Source organism: Tyto alba, unplaced genomic scaffold (assembly GCF_018691265.1).
Source record: "Tyto alba isolate M040663 unplaced genomic scaffold, T.alba_DEE_v4.0 Super-Scaffold_7, whole genome shotgun sequence".
Classification (NCBI taxonomy): domain Eukaryota; kingdom Metazoa; phylum Chordata; class Aves; order Strigiformes; family Tytonidae; genus Tyto; species Tyto alba.
In genome coordinates, this window is record NW_024881328.1 from 35,949,883 (window position 1) to 35,970,704 (window position 20,822).

The 20,822-nt window shown below is 37.4% G+C and overlaps 1 protein-coding gene across 6 annotated transcripts in view; it reads right to left on the bottom strand.

Annotated features, from left to right (window-relative positions):
* Positions 1 to 20,822, bottom strand: part of GULP1 (GULP PTB domain containing engulfment adaptor 1) — a 160,388-nt gene that overhangs the window by 110,198 nt on the left and 29,368 nt on the right. Inside the window, exon 2 of one of the 6 annotated variants that reach the window (XM_042784105.1) lies at positions 6,893 to 6,991. The exons of the other annotated variants lie outside the window; for them this stretch is intronic. The gene's annotated coding sequence lies outside the window, so the exon portion shown is untranslated. The remainder of the gene's footprint in view (positions 1 to 6,892; positions 6,992 to 20,822) is intronic. 6 annotated transcript variants of the gene reach the window in all.

The following is a 20,822-nucleotide window of genomic DNA, read 5'->3' on the forward strand; positions in this document are numbered from 1 at the left end:
CCTGAATGAATAACCACACTTGTCCTAGGGGACACATACAGCACATCCAGTGCAAATAGACTTAATCTTTATTATACTATTGTAAAAAGAATTTCAAACTCTAAATCCACATGCAAGTCTCCACAGCCCTCAACAGTCTCAGCTAAGCAATCAGTCCTCCCAACTTTGTTTACACCCATCCATGTCTTCCTATCTTCTTCATTTCCTAGATTAATCCACTACTGCATTCTTACAGCATTTAAATGTGATTTATATTCTCCTCTTCCTTTTGCAAAATATCTTACATGTTTCTTATTTTGCAGGGTCATGGAAATAATTGTTATAGATATTCGGGTCCAACAGATGTAAAAAAGAACCTGCTATTCTATAGATGGGATTAAAAATCTTCTATGTCTCAGCACCTTGGTACCTATGTATTTATTTCATGTTACAATTAGCTTTACTTACAAACCCATAAAGTAATACTGACAATACAGATTTGGAAAAAAAAAAAAAAAGGATCTGTTTTGTAATGTGAAATAAACATCACAGTAGTTCCATAAAATGGTGAGCTGTGATAGATTAAGGAAGGAAGCAGTTAGAACATGGATTAGGTAACAGCAACTGGAATACAGTCAAAAAGAAACCTCTTGACAAGTCCAACAGTTATCAAAACAATCCGCTGTCCATACAGTCTTTAAAAATGTTTGGGGAAAGAGCTTTCAAAACGGAAGTGGTGGTAAGAGCTTTCAAGGAAATAAAAAATAGCAAACCAAATTGGTACAAAAAAACCAGAACCCACTAAACCAAGTTATTCTCTTAAGATGAATTCAGGGAGCACGACATTAGGGTGCTTATCAGGGTAGAAGAGCTCTGGACTTTTTACAGTTCAAAAATCACACTGTCCTCTATAAAAAGAAAAGGCTGGGGGGAAAAATATAAATTATTAAGTATTTGCAGAGATGAAACTAAAGATGCAGGCATTATTAAGAATGGAGGAAACATCAAAATAGAGTATAATTTAATTCCTTAATCAGTAGAATAGCACTTGTCCACTTAATGTATGAGAGAATTTTATCCCAGGGACATTTTGAAGATCTCTAAGACTAGAGAAATGAGCAATAGATACAGCCCTATCACAGGATGCAACAACTATTTTACTCCTACATTTTAAGTTATGCCCAAATAACAGTCAGAACATGTCTGACCAGAGCAAGGAAAATCTTACAATTGCAGAGAAGTCCCAAAATCTGATCACACAACAAAGAACCAAAAGCTACCTGAAGAAATGTAATCTCTCTAAAAACGTATTCAATCCTACAGCTTCTGGATAGGCAGCAGGCCCAGTTAAGGGTACACATGAATAGCTTTAACAGATTAATATGGGATGCTTAAAACTCAATTAGGGTACATCACCTTCAGGACATACGTTTTCCTTTGTCTTAGCAGGTATTCAGGCAGTGTATCACCACTGAGAGGTCAGCGGCTGTGGGACTCGGCAGAGATCATTCCTGCACACTCCCCTACAGATACCGGGAAGGAGTGCAGGGGCAATTCAGTCAGCTAGCAGAAGTCACTGGCTAATCTGAATTACTTTGCTCAGCACAGACAAGCCAACTATGACTCACTGACTAGCCTCCACTGCTGTGATAGGGGTTGATATAACGCCAGCACAAACAAAATAGTCAATGAATCCATTTCATTTTCAGACACCGTATTTAATATTTTATTTTTCCTGATCATGAAATGAATTTGTGTTCTTCTCGATCCATTACTATTTCTCACTGAAAATCAATAATGTAGAAAACATGACAGCAGAAATTTTCATCTAAACATGGAAGAACAATGAAGCATCAAAATCAGACAGGCCAGTGACTCAAGAGTTAAGATACAGTTATATGCTTATTTCTTATCTGTCCATTAAATTTCATCTCACCGTGCCTCGATTACTGACCTGGAGAATGGAGATGGTGTGAGCGCACCAAGCAGAATGAGTAAGCAAAACACTCCTGAAAAAAATTAGAATCACAGGAGTATTCAGCTATTGGTAGCCAGTATTTATTCTGGAGTGCAAATTAAGTATGGAAAGCTGACAGAAATTAAACTGTTTTGATGCATGATAGGTAAGTACCATGTATGAATAGAAATCTTTCTCTACTATACCTCATTTATTAATTTTAACCTTCTCCAAAAATATTAATAAGAAACTGAATAAAAACAGTTATCATACAAAACTCCGTAGAGTTCTACTGCAAAAACTCATATACAGCTTCTTGTCTTACAACAGACATCATCAGCCTGGAGTTCTTTAAGAAATAATCATACAAGTTTTTCCTCAATAGCCACTCTTTACGCACATACAAATGCCTTATTCTCATATAAATTGATATGCAGATATAAATACATACAAGACAGTTGTTTACAAACACAAATACAAATGCTTGACATGATACACCTTAATGCATATTATAAAAGATGCCACAGAAACAAGAAAAATTCACTGACTAGCTAATATTTATATTCCGCTAGAAAAGAATGGGATGAGAAATCATTACATGTCTACGGTGTCAATGAAAAACTACAAGCCAAAATATTCAACTGTCAGAGTATTTTAATTCATATGAAGGCTTTAAAAGAGCTTTTCTGATCTATACTCACATGCTAGCTCCAAAACACCTATGCGATTAAATAGTTTCAAGCAGGTCATGACAGTCTCATGAGATCGAAAGAACAGTGATAAATCAGCACACTAACTCACTAAAATAAAAATAAGGCATAAGGCAGTGATTTATTTTCTCTTATATCTTTGAGGAATTAATGGAATAGTATGTATACATGCAAGCACATTCACTTCTGTGTGTATATACATGAACAGAGCACCAATACACAATTTCTCTGCACTTTGTAATTCAGTTAGTGGTCTTAGTACTGTTCCCAAGAGAGCCTCAAAAGGAGACAAGCAATCTTTCTTTCAGCTGTTTCCTCCTTCTCCCTTTAAATTTGAGCGAGGATTAGACATGGAAAACAATGCAAGGCTCAAAAGCTGTTGTTTTGCAATCAAGAAACACAAACTTCTTGATTTAGGACCTGAGATTCTGATTCCCTCTGTACACCTTATAATGTAATTATAGTATTACTTCTTACTCAACGTGACTTCTGCAAGACCATATTGTTTTCTGTGGACTCAAGCATGTGAAGATGCCAAGAGTCAGAGTTCCTCACTGACAGTAAAAATAGCTCTGCCTCCAAGAGCAGCTTTGCCCTCTGAAGCTGTTCTGCACTGTGCTGAATTTATTCGCACAGGATCCCTCTTCATTGTAAAAAAGGTCTATATTGTAACCCCCAAGTAGTGTGGGATTTACTGTTTGGTAAGGACGGTTTCCTCATACGACTGCTATAGCCTGGCAAGTTCAAAGTATTCCTTACATTATTCAGAAATACTGCCCATGCACATTCACTGCAGAATTAATAGAGGCAGATGAAATCAGCCCGCAACATGTCACACCGCAGCAGAATTAACAGAAGCAGATGAAATCATCCCAGAACATATCAGATTTGCCATGCAGCAAAAAGCTCTCTCTACAGCAGGAAACACAAGTGATGCCTTGAGCATATACTGCAAAAGCATCTCTCTGACTAGGAAATTTTGGATAAAGTTAAGAAAGACACGTATCACTGTAAAATCATGAGTCAAACATTGAAGAAGAGCTCTTAAATATTTAATGGGAGGCCTCATGTAAGATCACTGACTAACAGAAATGAAAATAATTAAAAAAAAAAAAACAAAAACAAACAACACTTTAATTGTACTAAGCCAGATTTCAGTGCGTACTCCAGACATTATTTGTGACCACAGTAAGAAAACAAGATAGGGATTATAAACATTGCCTGAAGACAGATATAAAGCTGGGAATAAGAGCTAGAGGAGACAGTGAAGGTGAAGAATAGACCTGAACAAGTTAAATTTCATTGCTGGAAGTGGGGGGTGGGTGGAGAATCTACAGTAGATGACTGTACTAAATTGATTTCCCCATCCCACAAAGCCTTGGGAAACACTGGTTTTACATTTCAAAAAGGACAATCTTGTGCTTAGTATGTTAAGTAAACAAAGCTAAGAGCTGAGGAATGCCAGAAAAGTTGTCCAGTTGACTAAACTGACACAGGAACAGAAATACAAGTCTGTGATTAGGCTCAACTGCCCATCACACTGATTGTTCACTCCCGAAGCAGCTCTGTTTGTTAGGCTTTATTGAAGTCCAAATCACAATACACAATTTAAGATTATTTTGAAATAGTCAACACACAAGCCTCATCATGTGTCCTAACGTCTCTTTTTAATAGGACTTCAAAAAACATTTGCACATCAGAGCCAATGTTCAAGCTCACAGCCGTCTTCAGACATAAAAACATATTTCAAGTTTGAGACACCTAGGCATCACACAGATTAAGCCTGAACTTTTCAGCAAGCACTAAACTTTGTTCTTTGACTTACAACAGTTTAATCATTTAAAACCTGTGAAAATCCAGAGAACTGAATGACACCTGCTCCTTAGCCCCAGAGGCACAGTCATATTACTATATTTAAGCAACTGGATACGTTGATTTTTCATCACAGGTTCTCTAAACCTAGTAGTGCTATAAAAACACAACCAAAACTACAATTCAAACCTTTCTCTGTAAGCCTGCAGTCTGCTTGTCTCAAGCCAATTTAAAGAAACATACTCTGCTTCCTCCTCCTGTTTGGATGGCAACTTTAATTTAAACATTCTGACAAATTACTCATTTGGGGCCAGTTTTAAAGAAAAAGAATTGTGATAGAAGTTTGGTTAGGCTTGTGATTTATAAGAAATTATTTAAGGAAGGCCAGGTTACAGATGATAGCTTGCCTAAACTCATGCAGAAACAGAATAACTTGAACATCACAGCCCTTGAAAACATGATTTATGATGATTTAATCTTACCACAAATGGGCATAGAGAAAAAATAAAACTGTTATGCCTGGAAAATAAAATTGCCAACACAAATACTGTAGACTAAGTAATTTTCTAAATGGCCATATTACTTCCCAATAGTAAAATACATTTGCTCTGTAACCAGGCAGATAGTGAGCAAATGCATTGAACATCAAAATATAATTTAGTTTAACTCTTCAGTCCTGGGTTTATTTAGGAAAAGAAGCCGAACAACTTGAAGCTTTCCAAATAGTAAGTAAAAACAGATTAAGAGCTCCAAATCATACAATACTCAATCCCAACTAACTAATAGGTCTTTTAACACAATGTAGATAGCTGCACATACTGATAGACAGTCACATTTGGGGCAACTGACAGTGACATCACTTCATATGAGAAAATGCCTGCAGTACAGAAATTATCCAAAGAATAAAATTTATGTCTTAAGATACATTACATGTAGCTACTTTAATTGCTGCTCTTATCACAACTCATGAATAAAAGTGACGTCAACATCTATTGATTCAGTCACATTCCGGATTGTTGATCAAAAATGCCTTCATTATTAAAGCTAGAGAATTTTGTACATAGACACCCAACCAACTGCTAAGAATTGGCAGGGTTCTGAGATTTGCTCCTGACATCTGCACATGAATATGTATCAAGTGTTCATTTGATTAGTAAAAAAGAAGTTAGTGATTACAACTAAAACACAGACAGCACCATTTAAAGAAAGACTGGGGAAATTATTTCAACCCACAGGATTTTTACATCAGATACAACTGAACCTTCAGAACATACACTGCCCCTCCAGATACTCTGCAGCACATCACTTCTAATCAAGGCTTCAAACAAAACAAAGAAGTTATCAAATCAGGATGGACAGGCTGAGACACAAGCATTTGCCAACACAAAGGACTAGTATTAGTGAATCTGTCTGAAGGCAAAAATTTCATTTAGCTTCCAGGAAAAAACCTGTAATCTGACCCACTATCTTTGCCTAAAAAAATCTGAATTTTCGTCATTTGAACTGGGGAATGATTCCCTCTCTTAGCATTTTGAGATCATCTAGTGAAAACTGCTGCCCCGTAGTCCTCACAGGTGGTCTTCACCTGAGCTTTCAGACTGTCTCACACATTAAGTTCCCATGATAAAGTCTCTGCTGGGCTGTAATACTGCATCCCCTTGTATTTTTCTGACAAGTTTATTACTATTTCACAGACTTACACAAGGAAGCACTGTTGATTACATCATTTTTGCTACCATGTAATGGGCTAAGCACACCCTTGCACAGTCCTTCAGCCCCAGCCTGGATTCCCCGACACTTTAGAGTATCTCAGTTGAGATAAGCACCACTTGGAGCACATGGGACCTCCCTCTTACAATGCTGAACTTCTGTGGATCAAGGCACAGAGGACAGCATCTAAATCAAAGCCTTTGTCCCCTGCATGCTACCTCCAGCACTCTTTCCATGTGCAAAACTCAGAGCTTTAAAAAAAGCAATTTCTCATCCTCTACTACTTTACATCAGTACCATGTCATAATACAAAATGGATACGTACGAGAAGGAAAAAAGAAAAAAAAAAAAGACAATCAACCAAGTGGAATCATGAAAAAACGAAGCTCAAGAAAACAGAGGAAAAAATGTCTAGTATCTAGTAAGTAAGACATTATATTGGAAAGTATAATATTTCTCTACAGTGATCAAGGCTTTTGAAGATATTCAATGTTCCTCTGCTCCTGGTTACATTTCAGGTTAGACTCAGTATTACCATCTACCCTTGGCTGTATCTACCTTGTTATTAACTACAGGCATGGAACATCCAACCAAGGGCATGACATGAGCCACGACTGCCCTTGTGGATGCAAGCCATGAAAACAATGAGGATCACGAGCTTTGCTGAAAATCCCAGGGTTATACCAATATTGCAACAGCATCACAGAGGGAGATTTACACCCACCTTAAAGAAAATTGGTTTGGTCAGTGCAAGACATAGTAAGATCTTAGAATCATTGCCCAATTTCATTGTGGATATTTCATCCTGCTTCTCAGGAGTAATCTGGGAAAGAAAAGAAAGAATGGAAGTGCAAAACTAGAAGCTGTACAGAACAGTGCGTGGAGCACTGGAGTTGCAACATTTTTAGCATCCATGGCAGCATCCTTGGCGTTATCTCAAATTGCTTTTGCCACAGAGACAGTCTCTTTCCTTTCAGAAAAACACTATTCGTCATTAGACACAGGTGGTCAAAAACAGTTGGCATAACAAACTATGTAGACAGTCTACTGTTTAAACTAAGAAACATTTTAGCATTTGTCTATATGAGGTAAGATGATAGAGAACATTATACACAGCACATCAATTGAAATATCAGTCTTCAGATATGTTTTAAATGTAAATACGTAGACTGTATCTAATAAAAGGTGAGGGAAGCAATACAAAAAACAAGACAAACAAACTACAAACCTACATTTAATTATCAATCACTAAAATAGATGCTATGGAAATAATTTATGATTCACTGCGTATTTTAATCTAAAATTGAGATATTGTGTAGATATGGAAAAATGGGAAAATTACTTTAGCAAGAGGAAGTAAAGCAATTATTTTTTCTACAGTATTTTAGATGGGTTTCTCAACCATATCATCAGATACAGATTTAGAAAAAACCTAATACCTTTAAGACTGTTAAGTTCAATTTTCATCTGAATTTTAAAAGCTCTCACAGATTTTTAATGCTAAACACATTTCACTACAAAAGCCTGTTTAGCTGTAATCAGTGACATAAAGCCAGATATACTCCAACTGTGTTCTGCAAATCACATTACATAAAGCAAGGATAAGCCTAAATCATAGGGAAAAAATTTACTAGATTGATGAAACACTTTTAGATAAGCAGCTCAAAAATTATCTCTGAACCAAAGCTATTAATAGGATTAAGTTTAAACATCTCCAACAAACAAAAATTTCAAGTGAATTCTAGATGCTACCTTCAAGAAACACAACACTCCATATAATATCCTTTCAGCATTGTATATCTTTCAGTAAAGATCTCATGGTCAACCCAAAGGCAAATATTCAGCAATACAAAGACTAGAAGTAGATTTACTACATGCCATACATCAACACTGTTCCTCAAGGTCTGAGCGCTAAAGTAAGCAACTCCCATAAGTTCCTGTAAAGTAAGAGGCATCCTATAGGCTTTATGTGGATTTGGGAGACTCTTTTCAGTTTCCACTTACACTAGACAAAATGCTTCCCCCCTTATCTTCAATTCCAAAACTGCAATGGCCTCCAGGAAATCAGCAAGTGCCACTTCTCACACCACCACAGCTGGATTTCTCATAGCTATTCTCTACAGTTTTAAGCAAATCCATTTGCATGGGAATGAAGTCTGACATACCCAGCCAGGCACAGGCAATACACTTGATCTTATTCTGGTTCCCAGTGGCTAATGTCTCCCACTAAAACAGGGTATTTGGCTTTGTCATAATTTGGACGTGGTCACCTCTGCAGCGGATGAACAGGCCAAGGTCGTGGTGAGAACATTTGTCATTGTAAATGTATTCAGTCTGGCCTGTCATAGAAGCAGGAAGATTTGCAGTAAGTTAATTGGGAGAGAAGATAAGGTACAGCCCCTTCCTTCCACTAAAGCTTGTTTTGATCTTTTAAAATGGGTGGAAATTATCTTTACAGAATTTCTAAACTAGAGTTCTTACTCTTCATATTCTTTGGTAAATTTACCTTCCTCAAATATCCCAATTCCACTGCTCCTTTTTCAGTCAGTAACTGGTCTCCTTCCTTCTCCCTATTTCAAACCATTTTTCAGTTCATATGCATGTCCCATCTTTAATTTTTCCCTCCTTTGCTTTCTTGGTTAAAACCTCTGTCAGTTGAGATGACAGAAATCACAATTTATACTGATGGACTGACGATGAGAGATCGATACCCACAGTAATGGACAATTCCTGGACAGGACTGCTAGAAGGACCTTGAATTTTGTGCATGACAGACTGCTATTGCTGGCTTTGGACAACATACTACTACAGTTAAACACAACTATGTTGCAGTTCTGGTGATGTCATGCTTGGCAAACACCTGACTAAATAAGTGAAGATATTGCTTCTAAAAGGTCTCTACACAGTTCTTTTGTAAAAAGGTCCAAATGTAGTACTGGCTATACAAAGGGGCAACCACTGTATACTCAAAACCTGCATTGCTACTCCATAGCCTTCAATGCAGTAATTTTTATATCATAACTTCAACCCATCAGAATCTTCTTGCCAGGTTAGGGTTTGAATCAATCCCTCCTTTCCAAATTAAATGAAAAAACTGTAAGGTATTCTTTCATTTGGTAATCTTTGTGATTATTAAACATTTATACTTAACAAGAAGAGATAAAGAAAAGGATGTCCCTTCTTTATGTACATATTACAGGTGTGTCTGCTTCAAACACAGATTCAAGCCTGTAACCATTCCCTTTCCCATTAAGTACTATAGAGGGTATGAGCCTGACAGACTCATTTAAGCAGTTCAATTTTGTTTTTCTTAAGGCTGTTTCCAGACATTCTGTCATAATTTTTAGATGTGCATTGCCTTCTCATGCCTAGAGGCACACTGAAATACTACTGGAAAAAAAAAAGGTATGAATAAAGTTCAGGTTGTCCTACAGAATTTTAGACTTGCTACTGTTTCTTGAATTTTGTTAAGACTTCACAAAGACTAATATTTCATTATAACAAGATAAGTCTGGATGTTTATGTGCACACATAATGATCAAAAGCACAACTGTCAAGTGGGGGAAAAAACAAACACAAAACAACACATCTTGAGTTTTTAGGATTATATAAAGCACATATACATACATAGTAAAATACAACAAACCAGTAGGAGATAGAGCTTCTCTATTCAGACATTAATTTTAATCCCTAAGATCCATCTCAACTAACCATATCAAGTACAACCACTTCTGAGGGTTTCCCCAAAACAGGGTGGGAAGGTTGGTGTCATGACACTGATTCAGTCCCCAGATCTAGACACAGTGAAGCCCCATGCAAGCCCAACTCCAAGGGGATAAACAAGGGAACTGACTCCCGACCCAACACAAGCTCCCTCCAATGTCTCTGCAGGAACTCCATCTAATCCAAGTTCTACCTTCTTTGGCTGTATGCACTTACCTAGGAAGCAATCACATTTTAAAAACCACCTCATCTCTGTAATTCTCCATTACAGATTAGAAACAACCTAAACTTGCAGTGGAGAGACCAAATATTTATTTCTTAAAACAGCCAGGTAGAAAACTGTAATTCATACTGAGCAAAAACGTGGATAGCATTTTAAAATATATTATGAGCAGATTATATCTAACAGTAAACAAGCATTTCTTCAGAGGCCTGTACTACTAGTATACTAAAGCCAGTATTTAACCACAAAAATGCAACTGAACTCTTACAGCACAGTAATGACCATACAGTCAAAGCGAAGAGAAGTGTAGCCCAACTAGAAAAACATTAAGATACTTACACTCAGGGAAATCCAGGATATGAGATACTTAGTAGAGACTAGCAAACTAGGGATTCAGCACTTTATAACAGTGAAGTCTTTCGTCAAGTAACTTCACAGTCTCAGAGCAGATTTATCACTTATTTTTACTTACTTCACTGGCTACCAAGTTAGGTCAAACTCCCCTCAGTAGGGAAGAAGCTAGTCCAGCAGAGAGAACTGCAAAAACTACAGGAGTTGATATCAAGACAGTAATAATACTAATATGGGATGCTAAATCAAGGAAAGATACCCTAACCCTCATTTCATCTGATTATTTTCTATAATACAAAAACTAACTGTAGCTCTTCAAACTCCAGAGCACAAACACACTCATACCCAAGCCCCTCAGTACCAAGACAACAGTGAAGGCTTTTCATCACTTGCTAAAGAACTCGTAACAGGGCTTTCTTTTCTTTCCCAGATTACTCCTGAGAAACAGAATAAAATATCAACAATTAAAATGGGTGATACTTCTGAAATCTTGCTTTGTCTTGCATTGACCGAGCCAATTTTCTTTAAGATAGGTGTAAATCTCCCTCTGTGATGCTGCTGCAATATTGGTATAACCCTGGGATTTTCAGCAAAGCTCGTGATCCTTATTCCTTTCATGGCTTGCATCCACAAGGGCAGTCGTGGCTCATGTCATGCCCTTGGTTGGATGCTCCATGCCTGTAGTTAATAACAAGGTAGATACAGCCAAGGGTAGATGGTAATACTGAGTCTAACGAAGTGCAGCCAAGATCAGAGGAACAGTGAAGATGTTTAAAAGCCACCAGCATAAAAAGGACATGGACCTGCTCAAGCAGGGCCAGAGGAGGCCACGAAGATGCTCAGGGGGCTGGAGCAGCTCCCCTGGGAGGCCAGGCTGAGAGAGTTGGGGGGTTCAGCCTGGAGAAGAGAAGGCTCTGGGGAGACCTTAGAGCAGCCTCCCAGGGCTTAAAGGGGGTGATGGGAAAGCTGGGGAGGGAATCTTTATCAGGGGGTGGGGAATAGGATGAGGGGTAATGGTTTTCAACTGAAACAGGGGAGATTTAGATTAGATGTAAGGAAGAAATCCTTTACTGTGAGGGTGGTGAGGCGCTGGCCCAGGGTGCCCAGAGCAGCTGTGGCTGCCCCCTCCCTGGAAGGGTTCAAGGCCAGGTTGGACGGGGCTGGGAGCACCCTGGGCTGGGGGAAGGGGGCCCTGCCCCTGGCAGGGGGGTCAGAACTGAATGGGCTTTAAGGTCCCTTCCAACCCAAACCATTCCATGATTCTACGTCATTTGAAATCATTAAAATCTTGGTTAATACTTAATCTCCTGACAGGTATCTGAGGCATGGGTGTAAATTGATGACAGCCTCTCCTTCCAGTGAAGTATAATCCCAATCAGACTTATAATGCTCTGAAGTTCAAAAATGTTTTGTTTTGCCTTTTTTTTTTTCTTATTAACCAACAAAATGATTACTAACAAAACTTCAAGTGATTGACATATATACATGTTGGTAATCACTACAAAGTTACCTTTATTTCAGGAGTACTTCTCATTTCCTGTATCTGTAGATCGAAATTATCACATCTTTACCAATTACTGTCCACATGTCAAAATGGGGTTTCTATAACCAGATCAGTAAACAGACCAGCATCCCAAGAACATCCTTGTATATCAAATCTATAGCACTATCACAACCAATCACCCTAATGCAGAATGTTTTTTGTGGATGAAAACATAATCCAAACTGTGAACAATAGATTTTTTTGCAAGACACATTGACTTTGTGATCATATAAAAAGACAGACCGATGTCAGAACTGCTACTGTGAAAATTCAACTCACATAAGAGCTAACAGTTAAATCAGGCAGTGATTATGTACTGGAAAAGTTGGAATTACAGCATAAAAAAAAATTCTGCATGGTAAGCTTCTGGAGGCATTAGGCATTATTCCTGTATTATACATGAAGTTGTCTTATTCAGTACAACCCTTCTGAGCAGGATTTCGAATATCAAGAGATTTTTAGTTATGTCCTTTCACATATTGCCTATGTTATCCAAGCCCCTCTCTCTTCCCCGGGCTACTACATCAACTGTGGAAGATGCATGAATAACGGACTACTTAAATATTTTTGTCTTCTTCCTGGATACCTACCAGCTGTACAATGTTTAACCTTGGCATTTGCTATAAATTCTATTCAAATCTTCCTTTTTTGTAAGGTATTTGCTAACTAAGATTTTTAGGTATCTCTACTCACATATTAAACAACTTAGAAAACTGTGCTGCAAGCCCATTTGCCTCCTGCCTCATTTTTGCAAAAATCTTCACATACAAACAAAAAACTGTAAGTTTTTCACTTTTTCCTGGAGTGCCTATACCCCATCTTTTGACAGCATTATCATTTTGGGGGCTTTATTTTTAGGAAAACTGAAGTTACTGAAAAGTGCAAGCCAAATAATAAATCTTGCATATAATTCCAATATTCCAAATGCCAAATAAGGTATGATCTTCTTGAGTTTATATAAGCAAATCCTCTGAATTCAGTGAGGTCCAGTTCAAACTTATATTTACATAAAATATGAGAGACTGATGGGTATCAAAATGATTTCTAGCAATGATTTATTTCAAAAACACACGAAGTTGATGAGCCAGCTCTGTAAGATGTTGCATGCCTCCCCCTGCATTCTACAAAGACACGGTGTATATTTTACAAAACCAAGTACAACTGCTCATTTTTCATGGTGCACAGGACTGGAAAAAAAAAATATGACTGCTTTGATTTTTAATTAAAAGCTGAAGAGCTACTACAATACCTCTGTTCTCTCACAAGCCAGTTATTCATTAGTTTTCCTATCCACTGGAATAACATTCAGTTTACATTATTGTGCTCAATTTCCTCTTGAGAAGTTCTTTCAAAGGCCTTCCTACAACTGCCTCTCATTTTTTCAGAGGCAATACTCCATTTAGCTATGCATGTAACCAGTGAGATTTTGGAGCCTCTTCACCTGCCCCACAGCAATGATTTAACAGCAACATGGTTTAGAATTAAAAAAATGAAGCTATGTTTTTCACGGTAAGATCTAAAGAACATACAGCTAGGACCATCTATTAACTAATTATTCCAACTGGTATGCTAAAATGTTGAACAGATGTCCACTAATCAGGTAGTTGGCTCCTGAGAAATCACCAAAATTTACTCAAATTCCCTTATGCAGTCAATTTAAATCCACATGCTGAAACAAACAGCCCAGTATGGATGTTTGGCAACTATATCAATGCCATTATAGTAACAACAAGTTCCCTCTGTGTATTCAATACATATGCACACAGCGTTTCTAACTTGGACACTACTTAACCTTTCTGCATGCTCCAAACTTTCAAGTAATCAAAAAGTGTCTGGGCAAACTTATGGGGGTAAAAAGCCCCTGAAGTTCCCTTAGGCGCAAAAGAAATCATCTTCGATCCGAGTTGTCCTTGACTTACAGATCACTAAGAAAACAGCTCTGTGTGCTACTTCATACTTACACTCTTCCTCAATAAATGACAAGGAAGCAAATTAGTGCACAAACAGGATAGCACAAAGGCATCTGATTCCACAGACATTCTTAAAATTTCTTCTAGCTCCTGACATAGGTATATTCCACAGCAATTACAGCCTTTGTTGTCCAAGCCATCCAATACTAAAGCCCACTGATCCTACTTAACTGCTGTATGATGTTCTCCTAGGACTCCAAACTGGCCTGAGACAGAATTGAATTTGTCCAGTGAATCTGTCCTACAACAAAGCTGCCAAAAAAAAACAATCCAGGGGTTTTTAAAACTTAAAAAAGAAGTTTTACCAAAACATTTGTGATACTAAATTAGCTGATAAAAGCCAGTGTGGTCCAACATAAGACAGATCCTTTTCCCTAACTTTCTACAGAAAGATTATGTAAGTTAAATGAAACTGGTTCCCTGCCAATGAATCCTCATCCTCGGCTCAGCTTGAGCCAAGCCATCAGGTTTGTCACAGCCTGTAAACTAGCTTAGGTGCTCCTAGTCCTTACAAAGGACTAGTCCATAGTTTACCGGGCTTTGCTAGGCCTCTCTGCTCCTCACTGCAGCAGATGATTAACCATTCTATGATTCTACGATTGTCAGAAACATATGCCTCACTTCCAGAGTGAGTTATCCATCATCTGCTTTAGCAATTGATTTCTGCTATGTGTCTCCCTCCAAGAGAACACATGCATTACTACCTGCTGCTTTCCAATATAGCAAAGGCATTTCTCATTTCTGTTTCTGATAAGCATCAAGTCTCTAATTGCCAATCTTTTACTCACTTTTATGGATCTTTTCTACAGTCACTCAGTTTCTCAACAACTTTGTCTGTAACCAGACATCATAGTAACGGTTTTATTTTAGAATGAAACTTCATTAAGATATAGACAAAGCAAAAATCACCTACTCCATCATTTATGTTTCACCTCATTCTCTCTATAAGTGCTATATCCTTCACCATCTCTCAGTAATATGTGAGAATGACAACGCATATGCAATTCAGACTCACAGGTGTCACCGAAGGTAGCATCCTTCAAGGTCCTTCATTTCAGACATCAGTGACTGCTAAGGCCTCAAAACTGTAATTCAGATAAACACTAATACCACCAGGCACATCAGAATATCTCAGTCACCTATATGGGCCTGAAAACGTTCCAGTAGCATCTGGAGGACACTAAACAAAACACAACAAAAAGCTCACATAAACATGGTTTAAGAAGTAGTTGGGCCAGCTGAGACTTCTGGAGCAGAATCATGTATCTTCTGAATGTCAGCATAATCAGGGGTACCATCTGCTGTAGCTCACCTGTTTCATTTAACACTTCTTACGTAAGGTTGACAGAAACAGAAATTGTATTTTAACAGAAACAAGCAGCGCATTAAATATCATTGTAATTCCCTGGCTTCCAATGTTGTCAAATATGCCATAATATACATGCCAGAAACAAAGTGGCTGCAGTACCAGCTTACCAGAAAATTACCATCAAGGAAATCTGCCATTCCATTATACCATAGAACTACCACCACTTCACTGCTTTTTTTTTTTTAAAAAAAAAAAAAAAAAAAGAGAGATAAACGCTTTGGAATGTACACTTCACAATTTTTTTGGCAGAACTCAAAGATCTGGCAACTAAACAGCATGAGACACAGGCCACCCAGGAGGCTTCAAATAAAAATTTCCTCACAGAAGCAGCTGCCAGGATACATTTCACCTTGGTGATACTAGACCCTAATAAACTTCTTTCAAGCAAATCACTCAAGATAGATGTATCTTTTACAAAAATGCAAACAAACATACTAGGACAGCAACCTTCAGGCTGCTGCTTACTTTTAACAACAGAGAGATATTACTAATCCTGGAGAGGTATGAAAGTTCACTAAGCCTTCATGACTGCATCAGCACTCCGCTGCTTCAGCTCTCCTCCTGCTATTCCCTGATCTTTTTCAGAACAATCTTCTAAGAGATAAAAGCTACTAGGTTTGGAAGCAAGATGTTTCTCAGAACGTAAAAATCTTGGGTTGTTCCATTCTTGTTATTAAAGTCATGTATTAACACTCGATAGATTTTCAGCTCTGGTTTACCCCCAGGCAACTCTAATCACACAAGCACAGACCTTTTGCCTAAACCTTTAACCCTTAAAGAAATGCCAAAAGATAGGTCAAACTGGAGTAGCAGCCTATTATTTGTGGTTTGGGGTTTTTTTTGTCACCAACCCTGGAATTTCATGTTTCATAATGCATGGAGTTCTTTTATTATGCTGAGTACGCAGCCTTGAAAAAGAGGGGAACTGTTTTACATGCATCCTCTTAACTGCAGCTCTTAGCTGTATTTCCCAAAACGGCAGCACAGGGTTCCTAAGAACACTGCACACTGGGCAAGCCCTTTCTGGACACATAAGTCCCTGACAATCCATGTATACAAAATTCAGTTAATACAGTACAAATTACAATTCTGTCTTCTCTTTACGAAAATAAACAAACCCCACCTTTCCTTTCCATGAAGGCTCAGTATCTCCAGCAGTGAAACAAAATAATTTTAACACTGATAGGGAAAGGAATAAGTTTAAGAGGCTCGAGAGACAAATTTAAACAACCTTACCTAGTGAAGTTAGATTAACAGTTTTCTAGTAATTACTCTGTTAAGACCAGTAAAATAATCAAGTTATTTTTCCCAAGTTCCTGCTACTACATGAGGAGATCTACAGTAAGCAATAGAAATACAACACTAAATGGTGTCTCTTCTAGGTGTGGCCAAAAACCAGATAATGTCAGTATATACACAAATATAATGTAGATACCAAGTTAGGATGGTTGTTTGGAAGATAAATTTTGTAGCTTCTTCTGATTCTTCTTTATACACTTGGAAAGAAAACCAAATGAGCTGCTACTTTTTCCTCTGTTCTTACCCAAATGGTTTCAGGCATCATTGTGGTTTGGTGATCAAGGTCAGTGTCATATAGCAGTAACCTTCTATAATGTTGTCTGGCAGAACTCTGCACCTTTGCCACCTGGGATCCATTTGTCCCATACAATATTTCAAGCCATTGACCACTCCTTTGATGTAGGCCAGTTCAGTAAAGTTGGACATGGGAGGGTCTGTCTACATTTTTACCAAGCTCTTCTTGATTGAAGTCCATTCTACCCACTGATTTCCTCACCAAGCTCTGTCAGGCTGAACATTGCATGCAGTCCTTTTATTAAGGAGTCCAGCTAATCTAGAAATGGCACCCCTTATTTCAGGTGGTTGAAAACATCAGTGAAAGGAAATCCCTCCATAGTAAGCAGCATATGTAGATACTCTATGGGAATCATCTTTAATTTCAGGCTCCTTTTGCCAAAATTATGCATACCTCCTCAGCCATCTAATAGATTATCAGCCACTGCTAGCACTACAGAGCGCTTTACCGTATTAACAGAAATAAGAAAAAAAGCTAGCAGGCAATCAAACAAATGAAATGACTTGCCACTTGTATCTACCTACAACTACAACATCACCAGGTAACTCTAGAAATCATCACACAGTTGACAATGAGCTTTAAAAAATTAGTATACTATCAAGTGTGATCTTTGCATTCAACAACAACAAAAAACCGAAACCAAAGAAACAAACAAAAATCCACAAACAAGCAAAAACAAACAAAAAAAAACATCAACAAACAAAAAAACAGGAACATTCATCTTTCAGAAATAAAGAATGAGCTACTTCACAGGCATAACTAAGTATACTCATTATGATATTGTCAACTGACTACATAGTTTCCAAGGTGGGGAAAGTAAGGTTTCCATCTCCGAATAGCTTATCCCACTGAAAGGTTCTGTGCAATTACATATTTTGGCTAGTGGTAACTATTTTGATTGGAATAAATCCAAAGCCTCTTTATGATACAGACAAGTACTTTGCTTGATAAAAAACTTTGGGTTTTTGCCCCTCAAAAGACAGTGGTTACATCATATCCCTCTAACACAAAGTAATAATGACAGTCTTGGTTACTGCGGGGTTTTTTTGTGCTTACTGTTAACTCAAAGTAACTAACTGTAGGCTTACTAACACCTTTCCGTTCATTTGAACTCCGTAAGGGATGGACTTTTCCCCATAAAAGTAGATAGAAATGGGCATGCTTGTTAAGAAAAAGTCCGGATAAGGCACTCTCACCCTCTTCTGCTACTCATCGGTATGTTTTTCATGACACAGCAGGCCAAGTGTCCCTCTTCACAAGAGGCACAGGATGACCAATTGCCCATTCACTGTCTACAAGTCAGGAGCTTATGCCACTCTTTTGCATTAACTGCCAGGTAAGAAAATGCATTACGATATTAGCACAAAGTCAGTCAGAGGCTGGAACATCAATTAAATATCCACGGTATAATTATGAAAATACAGTAGAAACTTTCCATATTCCTTTGTAATTGTATTGGGTTTGTTATCTCTCAAAATCAGAGAGAAATTCTAATGAATATTGTAAATTTGTATCATGCAGAAATTACATATAGCATCATCCATCTGTTGCTCTAGCTCTTTCTTAAAATTAGGAAGTATCACTATGCCTTTCTTTTACATGCAGAAAGAAAGCAAAAAGATTTTGCCAAAGGTCACCCTGAACTGGGTGAAAACATTTTACATTTCTATTTTTTTAAAATTTAAGAGATAACACAATATTTTGCATATAAAACAGGAATATGTTAATTCTTAGGAGATTGCCATCCATGTTGTAAGCAACCTACTGTCTGTTCAACATTTTATTTCCCATAAATCAATTAAAAGTTTCCAGAGTCAGTAACTTCCCATCACAGGCATACCGTATCTACAGAAAAGTTATTCATATCTACATTCTCTTTCTGATCTCTCCTACAGAGACCAGTTATTTAGTTTCTTTTTGAAAATCTAATATATCCACATGGTCAACATATTTCTAACAGTAAGAACAACCAAGGCCCCAATAAGTAAGGTTGCCAGTCCCTGATTTGAGGAACATAATTTTAGCATTAATTCAATTAAATCACACCAGCATATTCAACCACTAACTCGATATTCTGAATAACTGTGCAGTCAACACCTTACACCGTATCTGGCATTATGTTAAATTGGCCCTTTGAGGCTAAGTGATGTAAGCCGCTGTTTTCCAAATTCTGTTGAACATCAATATTTCAGGGGGAAATAAATTCCCGCTTCTGTATGCAGACACCCTACTCTTATCACATGATTTTATAATATCACAACTACAACAGGATACAAATGTCTTGCAACATTTTCTTAAGTTGTCCTCATAATGTAGCATCAATATATGGTAAGAAGAGAAGCAGGAATGCATTTTGGAAATTCAGAATTAAAATCTAGAAAAATAACTACTTTTGTGGACCACAGAAGCACTCAAGTCCTGTTGGGACTTCAGCAACTGCTCAATATGACATAAAAAGAAGAACTAAGTAGATTCTTGTCCTGTACTGAATTTATGTGCTAGCTAGTAAGCACCATATTCTGTTTTCATTGTATTGAAACTGTCAAGCAAGTCCCTTCTACAAGTACACAATGGATCTTCCTGGCTGGTATGAAAGTCTAACAAGTTTAGGTTCCTATTTCACCTGAATGCTTTGTAAGGCCCACTGCTAATCTGAAACATTTTTATGAAAACTGCATAGAGTGCACATGCGTATCAAGTTATGAGTACGTGCCTCTGTCTTGAAAAATATTGTTTAAAATACGGGATATTAGCATTTTTATTACAATGAAGATGAAAAAGTTGCATTCATAATTACTGTGTCAATACATTATTGTAAAAATGAACTCCAACGTTGCGATTAACAAACCAGGTAGCACAGATTATAATTGGTAAACAGGGAAAGGGAGTTTCAGACACACTAAAATAAATGTTCTTATTGTTGAGATGATGCTGCTTAAAGAACACAATCTCACAAAATCTATTTGTTCAGTCAATAAATTTTGAATAATACATTACTTTCTCTTAAGGAGAACAGTTCCCAAAACATAATCCTTTAAACAGAACCAAGTACAGCACTTATCATTATCCCAAGCAATTTAAAGATCAGAATTTCCTGTATTCACGGAGCAATAGATAACGTGTGCTAGTGAATGAGTCTCACAGGTTTATCTCCTAGTAGAAAAATCCAGATTTTATAATGGGTTTGGATTTTCTTGTTTATAGATACTTTATCATTTATTGGGCATTTAATATAAAAATATCTCTGTTCATCTTACTTCTCAAACTCCAAATAAAAGTAGCTGTTCAAAGTTTGAGATCTCTTCAAGAAACAGCTCTGAAACTCAGGGGGGTGACGGGGTAAACTCAGTATTTAGATATTTACCAGGAAGCCTTCCCGGCAAGCAGTATTTGGGAGAGTAATCTTCTTTTACCAAATCAGAAATAAATATCACAATATAAGATCTCCAAGATCTAAGTGTTGCCTGTCAAAGTAGACTAGAAGTGTCTCTTACAACTGTTAATCCTATATGAATATAGCTTCATTCCACTATAGATTTTCACATCAAATCTTACTGTCACTAATCCATGGCCATTTCTTTGAAAGCAACACACAAAGATGTTCTGTCCCAGGTAGCTCCACAGAAAAATGAGGGGCCGGTATTTTAACACCTGCTCAGCTGTGGTAATAAGCTGAAATATGTTCTTTATCCTGTATTCTTAACAGCATGTACAGCAGTTAAGCAGAATCACTCTTTAGATATTAGAGCAACTTACTATATTTAGGAACAAAAAGAGAGTTCCTTATGAACTGAGTCTTCTTTAAGGTATTTCTGTATTTAGAAACATATTATGTAATCAGAAAAATATTAAAATTACTAGATGCTACAATCTACAAAAAA